Raw genomic sequence first — 20,734 nt, 5'->3', positions numbered from 1 at the left:
TAGACTTTCTGGTTATGCGGACGAAGTAGCGGGTAAAAACTTGTATACAGGTAATGTCGCTACTCTTATATAAATTGGGGCAAGAACCCAGTGCTCTGCAACGGAAGTAGCCCAAAGCGCGGACAGCGCTGCATGCAGCGGTGACGGTGTGGGAGCGTGTGCACGGGGCGGGAAGGGGGGGGGGGGGGGGGGGGGGGGGCTGGTGGAGTTCATTGATGAATCGAGCGAGTGCATACATCAATGGCGCCTTTAAGACTAGATCGCTCACCTCGCTACAGTGAACACTGTATACAATATGGAATCTACCAAATGAAGGCACACCTACTAAAACAACAGATAGCGTTTTTGAGCGACATCTAAAACAAGGGGGTTTTGATGGTTATATTACGAAATTATTTGATTAATTCTGAATCAAAATTTGATTATTTGAATTTTGTTCGAAAATCAGTTTAGCAGCATAAAGTCTGATTTTTTTGCAAATATGTTAAGTTTAAACAATACTTTTTGCAATCAATAGGGTTTACTCCCATGTTAGTCTCATATACTGATTTTGTAGCGATTGAAGCCGTTGTTTTTCCCTAAAAAGCAAAAAAGTGTTCGCTGCGGAGCAAAATGTAAGGAATTCCGTCTTCTATGTTCATATGTACTCAATCTAATGTGTCTAAGAAACGTCTCGTCATTCATCTAATATTGTGAAGCAAAATATAAAAGAAGCAAGTACCAAAAGAAGCTTCTACCATCGTACGGCTCGATATCGACAGGGAGTTCACCCTCATATCCTACAGCCTAAATGGTCGCGTACAGCGCGGTTTCAGAGATGTTGCCTCCCACGAACACTCAGATTATGAAATGAGCTCCCTATCGAGGTTTTTTCAAGAGACTACAGCATGGGGTTCTTCAAAAGTGTAGTAAAGAGGTTTCTTCAGGGTCGGCAACGCGCGCGTAATACCTCTGGTATTGCAAGTGTTCATAGGCTACGGTAACCACTTACTATCAGGTGGGCCGTATGCTTGTTTGCCACCTCAGTGGTATAAAGAAAAGTATTGAAAGTTTAAAAAATTATAGAAACTAATTTTTCGTAAAAAACAAATCGTTATACAGCCAAGAATTTGGTACTATTACACGAGTATGGGAGTACATCCACAATGTGCTTACTAACTCTATGTAACGAGGAATATAACGCGGTCGAGCAGTAAAACGTCCGCGACGGAGCCATTATAGAGGCGTTCATATGCAAATCAAACACATTAACTTATGCAATTTGAAAGTGAATGATTTTTGTAATAATTATCGCATTTTAAACGTTTTATAGACTGTGAATGGACGTGTGGTGTTGCTAGTTAATAAATTGGATTTGAAGATATTAATTACTGGTATTAATTTATGCACGCTTGCAAAATCATCTTAATATATATGTGGAAAGAATTTATTGTGGAAGATTAATTAATGCTTAATTAACAAAGGCAAAATGAACTAAAGAGGACCTATGATGATGATGTAATAGGTTGATAGATAGATAGACACTCTTTATTGTTTCCTCCAAAAGATTACAATAGTAAACTTATTATAGATACAAAAATAAATTATTTCTAATAAATCTATTAGAATTTCGAATATTTATTTAATAACATATATATTTATTTAAATTGAGTCATTTCCTGTCCCTTTATTAATTTACATAAAATAATGTTTCCATAAAAAAAAATCTAATTGATTTTAAATTCTTTTAATTTTATTGCCTCATCATCATCATTATAAAAACTGATGATAATGTTATATCATCAAAAAAAGTACGGCTATTAATCCCAATACTTTTAGAATTCTCTCGACTTATTAAGTCGATGTTAGAAACCCAGTTGAAGCATTGAGATCGTTATCAATAGAGGTCGATCGTTTGTTGTTATTTAACTAAAAGCGATTCGAATGTCAAATCAAAACCCGCTTCGATAACTGATAATGCATTCATTGAACATGGAAACTGTATCCAGTTCAGTGGGGTAATAGTTATGTTACACGTTCAGCATAATGTATATGCCTACCACAAGCCTGGTTTACACGGGTTTATTTGTAATATTGACGCGTTCAGGAGCGGCGTGGTTTGTATTTTTAATCTTTCAAAAGAAGGTACTCAATTGGTTTGTTTATTACGATTACATTATGCGATTATATATTCTGAATAAACCTTTATAATTACTTTTGCAATCTGTAGGGCTTTTATGAATGAAAATGTCATTAGTTTAAACTTTCAGTGATAGGTGCGGAATGATAGGTGTGAACGGAATATAGGCAGGTCAGTTAGCTCTTCGTGATGAATACACCTGGATTTCAGCACGGTGGTTTCCAGGGGGCACCACGTGGAGGTCAACATAATAGGGTATATTGCTAGCAATGAGACTGGTAATCCGCATTACTAAATGAAATGAAATTTATTTGCCAGAAACATTGTAGATAAGATGTTGCATTTGTCAAGTTTACAAGATGTCCATTGTGTTTCGCCACATCAAATGTCATGCAAATATTAACCATTCAATTTATATAGGTATATTTATTTATTTTTTAACTACTTATTACAATACACAATACACAAAAATCACTGCTGGTTATGCATTATAAGTAGTCAATAAAACTATTATAAAATAACTAAAAACGATACAATAGTTATATGTCAAATAAAAATAAAATTACAATTTAACTTTCAATGTTTCAACATTTCAAAATTTCCCTTAATAATCCCTTTCCCCCTGAATCAGGGCAGTTGACCGTTCACAAAGAATTAACCACGAATTAGCTACAACGGTCTTCACGTGTAAGTTAACCTCATACACTATATTGCTAGCAAAGAGATCGCTAGTCTTCATTACTGACAACCTCCTTTCAGTTACCAATAAAAAAATAATCATACTCATAGTTACCTGTCAAATTTTTAGCTTCAAAGGCCAAGTAGGTAATATTTTACGTGTTTACTTAGACAGTCAGTGAATAAGCGATACTTAGACTGGTTAACAAATCCAAAGGTGCAACTTAGCTAATTACGATCACCAAATACATTTGTTAACTTTAACAGGTACACCATTATACATTAGTCATTAAGTTACGCAAAGAATAATTACCATGATAAGAAACGTAACCTTTTTAGACTGCTAAACCTTATTGTGGCGCGTTTACTTAACTTTCTTTGGTCACAGTTCGTGTTACTTTTAACAAATCTATTAGTACCGTACCATGGGGTGTGACGTCACTGTCCAAACAATACTAGGTTGGTTGCTGTGGCTAGGGTTAACAGTTTTTTTTAATGGATGATAATGGAATGGTAACCCCACCCGCGCTATCGGTATACACCGGCGGGGCATCAGTGAAGAATGATAGGTGTGGATGAAGCAGGTCAGTTAGGCCATCGTGACGAATTGAACAAGAATTGTTCACGATGGTTTCCAGGGGAACAACGTGGAGGTCAACCTAATAAGGTATATTGCTAGCAATGGGGCTGTCAAACTCCATTGCTAACAATCCTTTTCCCCTCAGGGTTAACAGATTGAAACACATAACATGTTGTGCAATGTTGCAAAGTAGTGGAGTTATTAACTAGTGATCTTACCAGAGAGAGACTTTGTACAAAGATCGTTTGCTTGGGCACCTCTGTCCCATTCGTGTTTCGACCGTGAAGCAATTGTGTTTGCATGGCTGTGTTTCGATTTAAAGGATGAGATATGGCAATTATTTTACAGGGTACAAAGGAATAAAACCTGAGTCCTCAGGAATGGCACACATGGGGGGTATCATGGGCAAAACAGTATACTCTGTTATGTCCATGGTACTGCTCATGTCTATAGGCGACGGTTACCACATTTCGTCAAGTGGACTGTCAGTTCGTTTGCCATTCTAAGATGTATAAAAAAAACTAGTGATCTACGCCACGCTATGAAGTATCGCTGTCTACATTCGCACTTGATAACTTGATATCATCATCACCATCTTCTTGTCAGCCTTTGGCTGTCCATTGCTGAACATAAGCCTCCCCCTTGGTGGGTTTTGCCAGTAGATACCACGTTTAGTAGGCGGATTGACAACCGCAGTTATGCTTTGGAAGTGTTTTAAGAGGAACGCTGCTGCCCATCTCTCGCCTTCCCTTAGTCGCCTCTTATGACACTCACGAGAAAGGAAAGGGTAGCCTATTCTACGCTGAAACCACACGATCACTTAAAACTAAATATATTTAAGATTATATAAATTTTAATAAGTAATTAGTCGACGCAAAAAGATAATTAGCATAAAAACTAGAAGTCTATTAGTTTCTCGTATCATGCTGATTTGCTGAGTTTATAAAATTGGCGTATTTGTCTTGTTAATAATATTTAAAAAGAATTAGTTTCTCTCTTCATATAGTTATGAAATAGGCTTTATTTATTTATATTTCATCAAGTAATTAATAATAATTCTTCTATCCACTGAGGTACAGGCTCGGCCTAGTTCGGTGGCTAGTAAATCTAACTAAATGTAATTTATTATTCATTAAAGACAGTTATTATTAAAAAAAAAATATTACAATAAATAAATGAAGTAATACAAAAGATGACAGTATCGTTAAGCAATCATTTCGAAACAACATTTGAGTAGAGGAAATTAAGTAAAATAGAAATTAAGCATTACAAAAATTTTAATTCTTTTTTTATTTAAAACAAAATATCATTAGGTATTAAATCTTTACTCTGACAGCCCTAACGTGATCCATGTATCACGGCGGGCACATGGCATGCGTAGCGAAAGCTTGTTCCGAATAGCAAAGTTGGACGTGACGCGACACACCACAACAATAACCGGGAGACGCTCCGTTCGTCATCTTCATATCCATTTAAAATGCGGCAGGATTTTTATGTAAATTGAAATAAATTTTAATCACTATAGTAACTATTATGATTATTGAAAGACGGTCTTTTTCAGGCAGAAAATCCTGTGACACTGCGACCTTTCCGTGATCTTTTGTGCTCGCCCTTTTTTTAAAGTTCGCTGCTAATTCCTATCAATGGTTGGAGTTTTAAGACGTTTTTTGTAGTGATGTTTTTTTATCTCCTCAGAATATAAAGTGTATTTTTAAAAGGAGATATGTCGTTCATGTGTGAGTGGGCTACAGCAACACATTAAGTGCTGCGGCTTTTCTTCCTCATTATGACAAAGTCTGCAAACACTTTTTGGGCTAAGCCTAGTTGGGCCATATGCTTGTTTAATTAGGAATGTCCAGTGAGAGCCCTTGTTAGTACACACGTATTATTTTTATTTTATTTTTTATGTATATTTTATAGTAACTAAGTATATATTGTTAATATTTCAAATGTATCCACCAATTTCCTTTTGAAAATTTTGCTTTGAAGCAAATAAAACTTTAGCCCATCGCAATTATTCGTAGTGGCGACCCGGAAGGGTAATCACAGTGTAAGATGACCCTCCTCCACTAGATGGTGTGACGACCTCAAATGCATTACAGTGACTCAGTGGATGCAGGTAGGTCAGGACCGTTCCTAATGGAAGTCTTTGGGGGAGGCCTATGTCCAGCAGTGGACTATAACGCCTGACATGACGATGATGATCAACTTTCTATAAATTTCTCATTTATCGCCACAGCTGAATACTTTTTGAAGATCCTGAGTATTTATTATTATGGTCAAACCTTCAACTATCCATGTCGTTACGCCTTGGTAGTCGTACGTTAACTTTATAAAAATAACTCTGTTTACCTCCTCGTAGATACAAGATTTATTTATAAATGATCCTTGGTCGATGTTACCATTTAGGGGCATTATATTTGGAGCAAGTCAGATGCGCGCAGTAAATAAAAACTGTGATGTAACATGGTATTAACGAATCATGCGGCCCCATGATAGCGACAGAGGTACCAGATGTCCAACATAATACCATATTTAGAAGCAATTAATGTTCCTAATGTTTCTAATACTGGCAGTTATGTTATTGATCGTAGATTTGTTTTGTAGTACAGCAAAAATAGGTTTTTTTTTAATGGGTGATAATGGAATGGTAACCCCACCCGCGCTATCGGTATACACCGACGGAGCACCAGTGAAGGATGATAGGTGAGGATGAAGTTAGCCCTGGAAACCATCGCGAACAATTCCTGTTGAATTCGTCACGATAGTTTCCAGGGGGAACCACGTGGAGGTCGACTTAATAGACTTAATTATAATATTGCTAGTAATGGGGCTGTTAAACTCCAATGCCAACAATCCCTATCCCCCCAAAAATAGGTTACGAAATGGAAAAAATTGGTATTCTATTAACTTTTAAAATCGATGTACCTCCAAACTGGAATAAACATACATACAGACAGATAGGCAGACCCCTGATATTAATTTTTTTAAATATCTCCCAGATATGGATATAATTGATCTAGTTATTGTATTACTAACATTATCTCATTTACACTCGTATTCGTAAGACAGCTTGAAAGGTTTTAATTAATAAACATTTTATCTCTTGAGTGCTTGATTGTGATTGATGGTGACCTCTGCCTACCCCTCTTGTAATGGTATATTGTATATTTATTTATTTAGAATAAAATATTAATAATGTATTCATATTTCATTTACTTTTTATTTGTTAAGAAATTTGGCGCCTAGCTTTTGACTACAACAGAATATCAGTGTTTTGCTTTTTGAAGGCAAAACAAACTGAATTGTGGTTATTTTATGTTATTTTCATCGTGCCTCCCACCTAATTGTTTATAATTACTCCTCTCCATCCAAAGATTGCCTGGAAGAGATCGCTCTTAGCGATGAGGTCGCCCATTGTTTTGTCATTGTGATTATTTCTTGTAATTGTTTATATTTATAATAAGTTTACTATTGTAATCTTTTGGAGGAAACAATAAAGATCTATCTATCTATCTATGGCACACGCACGAAAAAAAATACTTCTTTTATGTATTTTGCTTCTTTTTGTATATGAATTCTTTTATCTATTTTTATTGTGCATGTCTATATATGTCTGTTGTTATTTGTGTGCTGTAAGTAATGCAAATAAATTATACATCAATCTAATCTAAATATGAGACAGTCCCAACAAACATCAACAAATGCTTCATGGTTGCAGTTAGAAATGCCTCGTGTCAACTCCGATCAAGGTGTACGTCTCGAGTTATCAGTCGCAGTCGCATTTCTCGCCAGATTATGTCCGATCGTGATAGATAGCTGCGTCGCGCCGCATGCGCGTGCGCATGCGTGCCGCTAAACATAGGCACTGCGAGTGTCATGATTGACAGTTCTGTTAATCTCTCCTCTATCAACAAGGCTATTAACTGGACTAAGAATTCTGTACACACAACAAGTCAACTTCTAAGAAAAAACATAGTGAAGAGTCGGAATTCACTGTAATTGTTTTACTTTGTGGCATTTGTGTGTCGAAAGAAATGTTGGCTTTTCCATCGCCTCACTATAGAACTTGAGCGAGAACATCTCTTACTTTTCTAATGTATCCTGCAGTTGTAGGGAAATCGTGTGCGCGTTGCCGACCCTGAAGAAACCTTAATATACTCTTTCTGAAGGGAGAAGGGATTATTAGTAATGGGGATTAGTAGCCCCATTGCTAGCAATATACCCTGTCAGGTCGACCTCCTCGTGTTTCCCCCTGGAAACCATCTTGATTGATTTATTGTTAGATTCGTCACGGTGGGCTAACTGACCTGCTTCATCCTCACCTATCATCCCTCACTGGTTCCTCGCCAGTGTATACCGATAGCGCAGGCGGGGTTACCATTCCACTTTTTTTTTATACAACGTAGAATGGCAAACAAGCTGACGGCCCACCTGATGGAAAGTGGTAACCGTCGCCTATAGACATGAGCAGTACCATGGACATAACAGAGTATACTGTTTCGCTCATTATACCCCCATGCGTTGCCATTCCTGAGGACTCAGGTGTTATTCCTCTATACCCAGTTAATTCACGCCATATCCCACCCTTCAAACCGAAACACAGCCATGCAAACACAACTGCTTCACGATTGAAACACGAATGGGACAGAGATACTCAAGCAATCGACTTTTGTACAAAGTCTCCCTCTGGTAACTGAATATTGGAACTGGTAACTGGTAAGCTATACATAAATATGATGCATATTGCAATTGCAATGTGGGGTCGCCAGCATAATCTACGTCGTACTGACGATAGCACGTACTGGGTACCGTTTTTAGTCGTTTGTAGCGTCTGGTGAAAATGGGGCATAGTTAATTGGCTCGACGATGGCCGGCCTTCCGATTACACGATAATAAATGAATGCGATATGACCGCACCGCTCCAGGCGTCCACGTTTATAATCAACTTTGATTTTAATGTCGACTGTCTATCTGCTTATGTCATCAAATAATGTAACACTTTCTTTAAAATGTGTGTGCTTAAACGTAACGAATATATATATCGTCATATTCGTAGAATACTGACGGATCTTTATACGTAATCTTCGTCAGATCCGTCAGTATTCTACGACTATGACGATATGGTGGTACAGTAGTGGGATCGTTGCTCTGCGTGAATTAGGTCCCATGTTCAATTCCTGGTCGGACTTGCTGTAGGAAAATAATTTTTCTAAATTGGTTCGAGACTGGGTGTTCTCGACAGTACCCTCAGATGTCCTTTGCCTGGTATCTACATACAACGGGGTATCCTAGCTTGAGGATCAGGTGACTGGTGTAATTATGTGGCATTTATTATTATTGCTACATCAGCAAAGAAATATTTTTATTCAAGTAAACTTAAATTTAAGTATTTCTAAATAGTCATTTTTTCATTACTGCCCATTCGGTACGCAATTTCAGGCAAGAAGAACGGGCAAGAAACTCAGCTTTTATTATCAATAAGTAATAGTCAAATTGGTTCAGTTATTCTCAAATAATGCCTGCTCATCCATACTAGCCAATGAACAGCATTTCATTTTAGTGTTCCAATGAACTCCTTACGTTCATTTGTTGAAAACTTAGTTGTATGACAACTAAGTTCTATCCCTACAAATATTATAAGTGTAAAAATGTTTAAATGTTTGTTACTCAATCACGTTTGATGGGGTTTAATAAATTCTGATATACAGATAAACCGTATCGTATCATATTTTAGCGAGCAAAGCCGCGGGATATAACCAGTAATGAATATAAGTTTCGATTAGTAACAGTCGTCCGTCAATGATACGGTTTAAATATGAGATCACGATGCCCTTGCGCCGGAGTGCCTCGGGTTTTATTTTTAATTAAAATAAAAGCGATATTGAATAAAATAATCAATTCACTGCACATAAATTAATAAACGTGTCGCGGTGGCTCACAAATTAGAATTTAATTTCGCCTTCTGTATTTGGTTTAACCCGATTAAAAAGTTGTTTATGGTTCGACTATGCCATTTAGAAATTTTATTATCTCTTCTTTTGATTGAGTTGTAAATAAGCGTATTTTTGTCATTTGAATTTTGAAATAAATTACTTTTAAACTCTTCTTTTAAAATCACTTTATTAACATTAGATATTTAATATGATTTATTTATAATCTAAGGATTAAATCCTTAGTTCGCTATCAGAGCTCTTTTAAAGTAAACAAAAGTCTTAAAAATTGTTTAATTGGTATTGAAAATTGCCAGATACTTTCGACCTAGTCACAGTTCAGTAAGCTTCAATAGTTGACCTCTAAAAATTCACCAGACCTATGAATGCTCATGGAATTAGTAGTAATCCGTAATCCGCGGTTTGCTGTCCGCGGTCCGCAGCATACTTGCCCCGGAAACCCGGAAAGCGGAACCGTTGCGTCACTCGCTCGTCTACTGGACTCGCACGCTAATTAGAGGACTGACAAGTGGGTTAGTGACACTAGAGAAATAAAGTTTTGTTTTTATAATTGCTTCATAATTGCAACAGTTGAAATATCGTGTTGTCAAATCTTGCGTTTCATAGTTGCATACAGTTTTACGACTATATTAAATCTCGTCTCGTAAGGGAGTAATTTAATTAACCTAATTTTATTATTATTTGGAATTATATTGTGTTAATTTTAATACAAAACAAAATACTTAGTAGATAGATATTACAATAAAATTGTATTTAGTTGTCACAATCTATTAATTCAACTTAAAAGCTAGTGCACTTTTTATTCGAATTGTTCAAACAAATTATGAAACACAGTTTAGTTCAGTAGGTAGTACGTTATACTATGTTTAAGATTTAGTTCGAATACTTGGTAAATTCACGTAGGTAATGAATAGACGTCTTTATTTAGAATGATAATATTGTTCCAAAAAAGTCCCTAGATGGCGTTAATTTCAAACAATAAACGCGAATGACGACGCTGGCACAACTAGCCACTTGACGAATACTGCCATTTACATATAGTGATGTAGATAAGAACACTAAATATTTATAATGGCATCTAAAAGATGTTTATTCAAATAACGAGGAAAGTTTTATATGCCTTTTACGGCACTCACAAAGTAAATACGTGTATAGGAAGAAAGTGACCGGAGCGGCGCGGCGGCGCGGCGGTCGCTTCCAGTTCTAACTTAAATAGTCAATGAAAGTCGAGCGTGTTTGTGTTGAACAGGGAACTAGGAAGGAGAGTCGGTGATATACCTACTCCTTACGATATAAATATATAAACGAATTTACTAAGCAAAAATTCATCCGATAACATAAGTGAAGTATAAAAAAAAAATAATTAAGTAACGTAAATTATAATTCTATTAATATGCAAAAGAAATATTTATAATAATTCAATAAAATATGTACATACAATTTATCTGTTCTCCATTAACATAAGGTTGCCTGTAAGAAATGGCCCTAGTGATAAAAGCGCCTCTTGTACATTTATGTCTATACTTTAAATCTGTACTTTATATTACTGTATTTTACTTGAATTTTCTAATTACCATTGTACCATTGTATATTTTTATATTTTTGGTGCAAAAAGAGTATTTATTTAATATAAACATAATTTATCTGTATAAACAATTATTTTATTGTTTTCAATTAAAATTAGTTTGAGCTGTATCTGTTAAAAAACCAGACAGCACATTTTGAATATTTTTAAAAAACTATAGTACTAATCAGACATCATTATTTTTTTCTAATATTATATACCTACCTTGTATTATACCACAATACATAAGTAATAAATTTATGTATATGGACATCAAACTGAAAACGATAAAACAGGAAATCATTCATTATAAACTATCAGAGATTGAACAAACGATTAAATGAAGCGATAATCAATTTTTTTCAAGGATCACATTAGTTTCTCTCGATTAAAAAGACACAGTATCCAAGGACTGGTAGAATCAGATTTACAGCAGAGACTGAGAGCTTTAATGGATTGGCCGATCATTTATTGACAAATTTAAACCTTCCGGACAGTAAAGATTGGATTATTGTTCTATAAGGAACAGATTGCCAATTAGCAGACTAGAAAAAATTATATACCTACCTTATATTATATACATACATTCATCAAAGGTAATTAGTAAATGAATGACAATCCTTTATTTGCATTATACAGTATAGAGAATAAACAAGCGATTAAAAAGCGATACAATTGTATAAGTTCAGTGAGGCGGTCGTAATTATTTCTGATTTTTCGTTTTATAAACTTTGCAACATTATTGTTTTATATTGTCTACCAGAAGAAATTTTAAAAACTTGTCATAAACTATATTGTCTTATACTCACATATATACTATATTATAGAAATATTCATTAAGTAAATATTGGTAATGTATGTTAAAATTCATATTAACACGATGTCATGTTCCGCTGTTTGCGAGTCGTCAAATAGTGTATAATTCCGACAAGTGGCAACTACGGCGCTTTCCACGACAAACGACCGCTATTACCAAAAAAGTATGTATGACTGTCATTTTATAGCAAATTAACGATTCACCCCGGCTTCGTCAGTGCATTTTTTATCTATTTATCTGTGTAGATAATTTATCTTTGTTAAAACAGCTTTAATAAACAAATTTTTGATTCTTAGGCTTACATAACTGTACTTTTAAGGCGCTAAGTAATGGTAATGCATACAAATTATGTCTATAAAAATACTTCTAAATTATTATTATTATTTCGAATGTCTCAGTTTATATTTAAACTATACGATATCTTAATGACTTTCCATTTAAAATTATTAGTATAACATAGTGGATTATTAAGTTTATAACAACACTGCAACATTTATTTTTTTATGTTTTGATTCGTAAATTAATAAATAAGACAAAAAAAAAGGAAAAAAGAGGCAAAGAAAAGGCGAATAATGATATAGATTCTAAATTTAGAATCTATTTCATATGTAATATGACAAGGATCAATATGAAACCAACAGCGCCTCACTGGTTCTACGGAACACGAGCCTACCTCACGCGCTAATGTTTTGATCCACCCGAGCAAGTGCTAGCGCGAGTTTGTGACGCAGGTACGTATCCGACGACGACAGCCCGTAATGAGTAACTGTTATATCACCTGTGGTTATATGCATTAGTGGTTTGGTTACATACATCGTATTTAGTTTTTTATGACATAAAATTAGCTACGTTTTTAAATTAAATATTATAAAATCCGCACTATTATTATAAACTAGCTTAGACCCGCGACTTCGTTCTTGTTATCGGTATATGTTAAGTGACTGGAGTATAAAGTAGCTTATATCCTTCGCCATCCCATATTTATTTATTTATAGGATTACCAACATAAGATACAGCTAAACATTTCAATACAATACACTGGTAGATTAGATCTAACTGTTCTTACATTTATAGGCGACCACAGCATGCCTTGTATTTGATAAACATTAAAATAGAATTAAATTATTAAATGTCATTAAATAAGTAAAAACATTAACAATATGAATAATAACATAATATAAATAATAGAAATTGTAATGTAATTATTTTAAATTATAAATAAATATATAATATGGGTATACAAAATTTCATAATGATTAGTTAAGCTGTTAAGACGGTAAGAGGTAACAAACAAAACAAAATTATTTTCACATTTGTAATATTAATAAGGATGTACCTAAATATGTGTATATTACCACTTAATGCTTTAATATTTCAACATCTGAATAGAAATATAATTTTGGGATGGAGAAAGACAAGGTTTCTTTTCGTCCTAACTAAATCAGCCAAGATATTTCCAATCAGGCGGACAAAGTGGCAAGAAAAGAAAAGCAATTTTAACGTATATTTGTGGTACATTGATATGGTTTAAATGTAATAATCCATATGTACTCGTAAAATAGTTTCCAAGTTTGGGTATAAATGCGATTGACAAAATGTGTCAGTCGAATTTATACCCAAATTGCATTGCAATTATTGAGTTTTGTCAAACGACTGCTTGTTTCCCAACGTCATCCTATCAGCCTTTAACGGTTCACTGTTGGACATCAGCCTCCCCTTGGGTTTTGCCAATAGTTCCTACGCTTAACAGGCAAATTGGCAACCGCAATTAGGATTTAGAGATATTTTAAAAAGGACGCTGCTACCCATCCCTTGGCCTTCATTAGTCGCGTCCTACGATACCCACGGGAAAGGAAGGGGTGGCCTATATGGCATACCGGGACCACACACTTGTTTTCCATACTTCCATTGAATACTGAAAATACTAGCCATGCCTATTGTATTCGACCTTGCAATCATTCATAGTCAATGCAGAAACCAAAACATTCTTTAAATGGCGCGGCCATTTCGCTGGCTGCCGGCGCTGGTAAGCGGATAAACTTTATAATCTATGGACCAATATTCAGGGCGCGTGTAGAAAGCTATCGAAAATTAGTGCTACGATTGTAAACCGTATTGTGTCTCTGTAAAGAGTTACAGTCCCGTAATATGATCCCATTCTCACGTCGAATTAGGTTAGGTTAGTTACACAAGAGACCCTTGTATGGCATGATGACTAACGTACACGCGACTTACTGTTACTATTGCCATCTTTTATAAAACAACATCGTTAATATTAATTAAAACTGTTAAAAATATTTCTGTCAGTTTTTTAGAGATTTTTTTTTAATAATTGAAAATGGCATTGTACCCCGCCTGCGCAATCGGTGACACTGGCGGGGTACAGGTGAGAGATGATAGGCAAGGATGAAAAGACAGGTCAATTAGCCCATCGTGACGAATTCAATGATAGTCATAATAGTTTCCAGGAGGAACCGCGTGGAGGTCGACCTGATAGCAATGGAGAATAACCTCCCCATTACTAAAAATCCCTTTCCCCAGTTTTTTTAGAGATAAAAATGGGATGATAACCCCATCTGTGGTATACATTGGCGTGGCACCAGTGATGGATAACCACGATGGTTTAATAGTATATATGGTTTAAATGGAAAGAGAAGAACATTTTTTTTTTAGTTTATTGTATTGATTTTAATAGTTAACAAACGACCGAAAAATGTAACAAAAACTTGTTTAATAAATATATATAATTACTAAAATTAATTTACAATAAATGTTTATAAAACGGAACACTATAATTAAGTACCTCATTTTTTAAATTCGGTTAATGATTTTTGTGACTACCTATTACGATTACTTACTAAATACCTAAAATTTTTTAGTCGAATAAATAAAATTCCAATGCGCTGTTTCACTACGAAGCAGCAAAGTTCCATAATGCAGGCAAAAATCATAATGTCTCTACACGGTGGTCCTCAGTTACCCTGTTACCACTTAACGACCACCAGTTATAATATGTGCAGTGCAGTTGTGCATTATACAAACAATAAATTAGGGTTGCCACAGGTGATAAATTTTAAATGTATTTTTTTTAATGGGTGATAATGGTATGGTAACCCCGTCTGCGCTATTGGTATACGCTGGCGGGGCACCAGTGAGGGATGACAGATGAAGATGAAAGTAGGTCAGTTAGCCCATCCTGACAAATTAAATTAGAATTAGTCACGATGGTTTCCAGGGGGAACCACTTGGAGGTCGACCTGACAGGGTATATTACTAGGGCTATATATTTATAGGGCTATTTGACCCCATTACTAACAATCCCCTTCCCCCTTTTAAATGTATTCATCGTCTAATTGCAACTTACTTTTTCCAATTGTCATGCTATATTTACCATAATGAAAGAGTTTCTTTCGAAAAATTTATATTAATGGTATCAAACCTAAATACATTTTGACAAGTTTTCAATAGTAACAATAAGTGTTTTAACTAATAACAACTTTTTAATAATAACTTTTAAAATAATTAAATTAATTTGGATTAGTAAAGATGAAATCCTATATGACAATTTAAGCTTCAATAGAGTTAATAAATTATAAAATATTATAGAATGCAAAAATTGAATTGAATTGAATAAAATAAATTATAAACAAAATAAAATAGTGATATTTGTCTTAAAGAAAAATATTACTATAAAAAGAGTTTATATTGGGCATTCAATAATTTTAACAAGAAATATAAAATAACTAAATATAGACAACCCTAGCTTACCGATCACCTACTGCGGACACCAATTGGAACGCTTGGCCGCCTGTTAATTGCACGCACATCACAAGTGATCTTTTAATTACTGTTATTATTTGGCAAATAAAAAAAAAACTGTTGTGAAAAATAAACACCTCTCATCGATGGTGGGCTGCAATCGAGTTTCGCGATATAAGGTAGTCGATTAATCGGTACAAGCTAAATAAATATTGCTGTAAATACGTGGAGAATGTTCGAAAAAATTGGCTAGTGCCCTTTAAAAATTCCAGCAGTTTAATCGCGTAAAAAGTTTATTTATGGGCGAGCCCAATTAAGATAGTGGTAGAGTTTTATACCATTCGCCAGGATAAATGTCTACCACTGCCTTATGTCTAGTCTTTCACTGATTTAACTATGCATACGTTATTATTTCCGACTGAAGATCGTTCACCAAAGCAAGATAATCCGAGGATTTGCAGAAAAGTCGTACTTTAAACGGCATATAACGCAATACTACGCTCTGTGTGCAGCAACGCTTGCAGTGTGGCCTGAATGCGTTATTGAATTCATGGACCTGCTGTCCATCTTTGTGATCTCATGTTGCAGCAATAAATATAACCAAAAGTATCAAAGAGTACGCAACAACCTAAATGGATCATAGTCCTAAAATCGTTTGATGAATCAAACTTTGAAAAAGTAAAATTTTTTTTTATACAACTTAGAATGGCAAGCAAGCTGACGGCCCACCTGATGAAAATTGGTAACCGTCGCCAATAGACATGAGCAGTACCATGGACATAACAGAGTATACTGATTCGTCTATGATACCCCCCATGCATTGCCATTCCTGAGGACTCAGGTGTTACTCCTCTGTACCCAGTAAATTCACGCAACATCTGTGCTTCCTGGTTTTTCCTTTTGGCTGTAATTGCATTTCGAATGGGTAGTAGAACCTTAGATAAACAACTAGTTAAAAACACTTAAATTTATGCTTCATCATTCATCATTACAGTCATTAACAGTCCACTGCTGGACATAGGTCTCCCTCATAAACTGCTGACTGAAATTGAAGCTTACTTGACTAAAAATTTCTTTTGAATAATATTATATCATTGGTATTGGTACGAGAACACGTGGTGAGACGAGCGGTGAGTGGCGATCGACTTTCCCAACACTTGATAATCGATACAGCAATCGGCGTTAATCGGATATCGGCGACATGATATTCATACATAATAACGCACTGTTATTATCTCCTTATTTCATCGTCATTTTTTTTTTAATATCTTATACATAGTAATCTATAAACTATAATTTTTGTTTTTGTATTTGTTACTTCTCTGTTTCATATTGTTTCACAAAAAAAAAATATGGAAAAAACAGGCAATCGTAACTGGTGAAACACAAAGGTTTTTCATACCTTATAATAAAATAAAAATAAAAAAATTGCAGTTACATTTTGGTGTTCAAACTATATTGTAACAAATAGAGTGAAATAAAGATTATTTATTTATTTATTATTATAAACTATCACAAATTTTATAATTAAATATCATTTAATCACAGAATAGTTAACTTATATATCGAATTGGTAAAATTTAAGTGTGTTTGAAGGGTAAGACATACACATGTGATTTATAACCTAACTCAAATTAGACGATCTATTAGTGAATTATAAGTTTAAAAAGATTCTAACTAGATCTAAGTTCTATTGTAGATTAGAAGTGAACTTACCAGCTCTCAAAACATCAGCGCGACCAGCATTCTACAGGCAGAGGTGAACTGAAACAAGAGAAGAGTTTTCTTAGTCATCAACAATAAAGACCAATAACCAAATCCATCGCAACTTTTTACACTACCCTAGGCATATAATACATACATATCTGTCACGCCTGTCTCCTATTAGGGTAGGCAGAAACAATGGAACGCCAAATGCTTCGATTCAAACAAACCTCTTTCACTTCTTCCACATTCATCAATAATATGTTCGCCTATAGTGATTTGAGTTCGACTCTCCCTTATTATATTCAACCTTGATGGTTAGATATCTCGGAAACGAATTTTTCTATATTTTTGATCATGGATTTGCTTCCAGTTATGTTTACCTTAGTAGTAAATAGTTAACCTTTACATTCTTCTACGCTTTCTCGTGGCTGTATTATATTTATTTACATATGTCTATACTTGCACCCGTGCTGTGCTGTGTCACCCTGGTCAACTCTACTACCGTGATTAATTTCTAGTACATTCGTCACGACCCTCAATGGGCTAATCGACCCGACCTCGTTCTCATTTATCATCTCAAAGTTTCCTAAACCTATATTATAGTAAAGGTGGTATTATTATTACATTTTTATGTATTAATAAATCTCTCTATAAAGAGTTTTAATTTAATTGTGGTTTCATTTAAGTCACAGCATTGTGTATTATTTGAAAGTACATAGAAGAGCTTATGTATTATAGTATATACAACCATGCGTTAATATTGTCAGATTTTATTTATAACATGCCAGTTAGTTTGGCAGATGGTATTGCGTGTGTTTTGCGTGTAATTGCGTGAATTTACTGGGTACACAGGGATAACACCTGAGTCCTGAGGAATGGCAACGCATGGGAGGTATCATGGGTGAAACAGTATACTCTGTTATGTCCATGGTACTGCTCATGTCTATAGGCGACGGTTGCCATTTTCCATCAGGTGGGCCGTTAGCTTGTTCGCCATTCTAAGTTGTATAAAAAAAAAACTTTCTAAATATTTGCGAATCGTAACTGATGCGTTGTGTGCATTGACCCAGAGAATAGATGCGAATCAAACTAGAACTGTGGCTTTCTCCATTAGAAGATCATTAATTGCATTCTATATTTTCTGATAAATTATTATGCACTGATCCTTTTGATAAAATAGAAACAAAGTTACTGATTTTGATGATTGGACTGACAAACAATCTTCAAGTTACAGTTGGCAACGTCTAAATTATATTGCCTGCTATAATGCCTTACTGCCATTATATTTGAATTTAAACAATTATTTCAGATAATTGGAATAATATCATAGCATTTATGATTATTTATTGAGAACGTTAAGCTGCAACCTGAAATTGGTAGGAATTGTTAGTAATGGGGTCTAACTGGCCCATTGCCAGCAATGCATCCAATCAGGTCGATCCCTGGAAATCATCGTGGTTAATTCTAGTGGAATTCATCACAATGGGCTAACTGGCCTGCTTTTTCATTTTCACCTATCATCCCTCACTGGTGCATCAGCCTATACCGATAGCGCAGACAGGGTTACTATTATGCTATCACCCATTAAAAAAAAGCTGTAATTGGTATCTACGTTTTTTTCACAACACAGGGGGCAAACGAGCATGCGGCTCACCTAATGGTAAGTGACTGCCGCTGCCCACGATCACCCACAACACCAGCGGCATTGCAGGTGTGCTGCCGGCCATTTAAAATGGAATATACTCTTTTCTTGAAGGTTATGTTGTCGTATCGATTCGGAAATACTACTGCTGGAAGTTGATTCCAAAGAATGGTTGTGCGTGGAAGAAAGTGCCTTGAAAAACTCACGGTGGAAGACCGCCACTCGTCCAGATGATTGGGATGAAACTTTAGTTTGTGACGGGTTGTACGTGTTTTTATTATGTATACGGTTCTTTAATCTTTTTGTTAAAATAATTAAAATTTTATCCCTAAGCTTTCCCTATAAAGCTGGTGACGACACCAGTTTTTTTTACACATACATAAGTTAAAAGTTACATAAACAAGAGCTCGAAACTAGTTCTTGTATCTAATCTTTCTTGTGATAACATTCAAATGTATGCAAATTAGTTTTGCTGTTAAAACCAAAGAGGCATATTAGGTACATTGTTGACTAATACTTTGATTTATTGTCCCATGCTATGTATTACATGATAAATGTGCCTTTGATGGTATAACATTTAACATTACGGTTACCATCGTTACAAATGTAGGTTAATGACGAGAATTTAATATTATGTAATATTTATTGTAGTCACATATTATTCATGTGCCGATATACCAGAAACTCATAAATAACAAGAAGTAAACATTCGCGGGACAAGAGTCGTGAGAGAATGAGATGATAATAGTCGGCGCCGGACAGTTTGTTTGATAAGACATCCAATACCGCTCGCAGGGTCGACGTCTAAGGAACGATAAAATATTATTGTTTGATTTGTTTTATATACAATAGGGATATAGAGAGTAACTCACTATATAAATGTTATAAAAGAGCTATGTTTGAAATTCGTTTTCACTAGGTATTTACTTATATTAGTTTAAAATCTCCCATATCGTCATAGTCGTAGAATACTGACGGATCTGACGAATATTACATATAAAGATCTGTCAGTATTCTACGACTATGACGATATACAGGTTGAAATCTAAATAATTACATACATATCTGTCACACCTGTCTCGCATCAGGGTAGGCAGAAACAATGGAACGCCAAATGCTTAGACTCGAACAAATTTCTTTCGCTTCTTCCAAATTCATCAATCTTTTCATACACGCTCGCCGGTTACATATATTTAGTATTTATCTAAATAATTCTACAATTGAAATTGATTTTTTTTAAACAAACAAAGGCATAAAAATCTCTTTAACAAAAAGACGGCCGGTGTTTTTTATGCTTAATACTTCCATAAAGAGAAGATAATAATTTCGATTTCACCGCGTTTCGTACGAATATCTTTCCATCTTTCCATCAGGTGGGCCGTCAGCTTGTTTGCCATTCTAAATTGTATAAAAAAAAAAGAATATCAATATAAATGTAACCGATTTCTAACTTGTAACATCTTGCTAATTTCATGGGTCGCACGCATAAACATTCTCTTAGACGTGCGATTACGTATGTGCATAAGTTTCTATTATTATTGATAATACAAACAATACGATTAGGATTTGGTCGCCTTGGCCGTGACTGCGTGGGCTGGACACGCCCGCGGCGCGGCGCGGCGGCGCGGCGGCGGCGTGGCGGTACCAGCGAGAGTGAAACTTGCATCGCATAACTCACAACTATATTTTTATTATGAAAATATTATCTATGCCCATTATACTTATAAGCTGCGATTCTCACCGGTACTTTTTATGAATGATAATGGAGTGGTTAACCCGTCTGTCGGTATTTTTTTTAATGGGTGATAATGGAATGGTAACCCCATCCGCGCTATTGGTATACACCGGCGGGGCACCAGTGAAGGATGATAGGTGAGAATGAAAGCAGATCAGTTAGCCTTACGTGACGAATTC

The 20,734-nt window shown here is 35.2% G+C and overlaps 1 protein-coding gene across 6 annotated transcripts in view; it reads right to left on the bottom strand.

Moving 5' to 3' along the window:
• LOC113512090 (GAS2-like protein 3) overlaps nucleotides 1–20,734 on the bottom strand; it is a 132,978-nt gene that overhangs the window by 37,389 nt on the left and 74,855 nt on the right. For all 6 annotated transcript variants that reach the window (XM_026895865.3, XM_052896785.1, XM_031909124.2 and 3 more), the window contains exon 2: nucleotides 17,188–17,235. The gene's annotated coding sequence lies outside the window, so the exon portion shown is untranslated. The remainder of the gene's footprint in view (nucleotides 1–17,187; nucleotides 17,236–20,734) is intronic.

This window comes from Galleria mellonella, unplaced genomic scaffold, assembly GCF_026898425.1.
Source record: "Galleria mellonella isolate WM207_F2 unplaced genomic scaffold, CSIRO_AGI_GalMel_v1 utg34, whole genome shotgun sequence".
NCBI lineage: Eukaryota > Metazoa > Arthropoda > Insecta > Lepidoptera > Pyralidae > Galleria > Galleria mellonella.
Note: the sequence above shows the minus strand (reverse complement) of the source record. Positions and strands in the feature narration are given on the sequence as shown.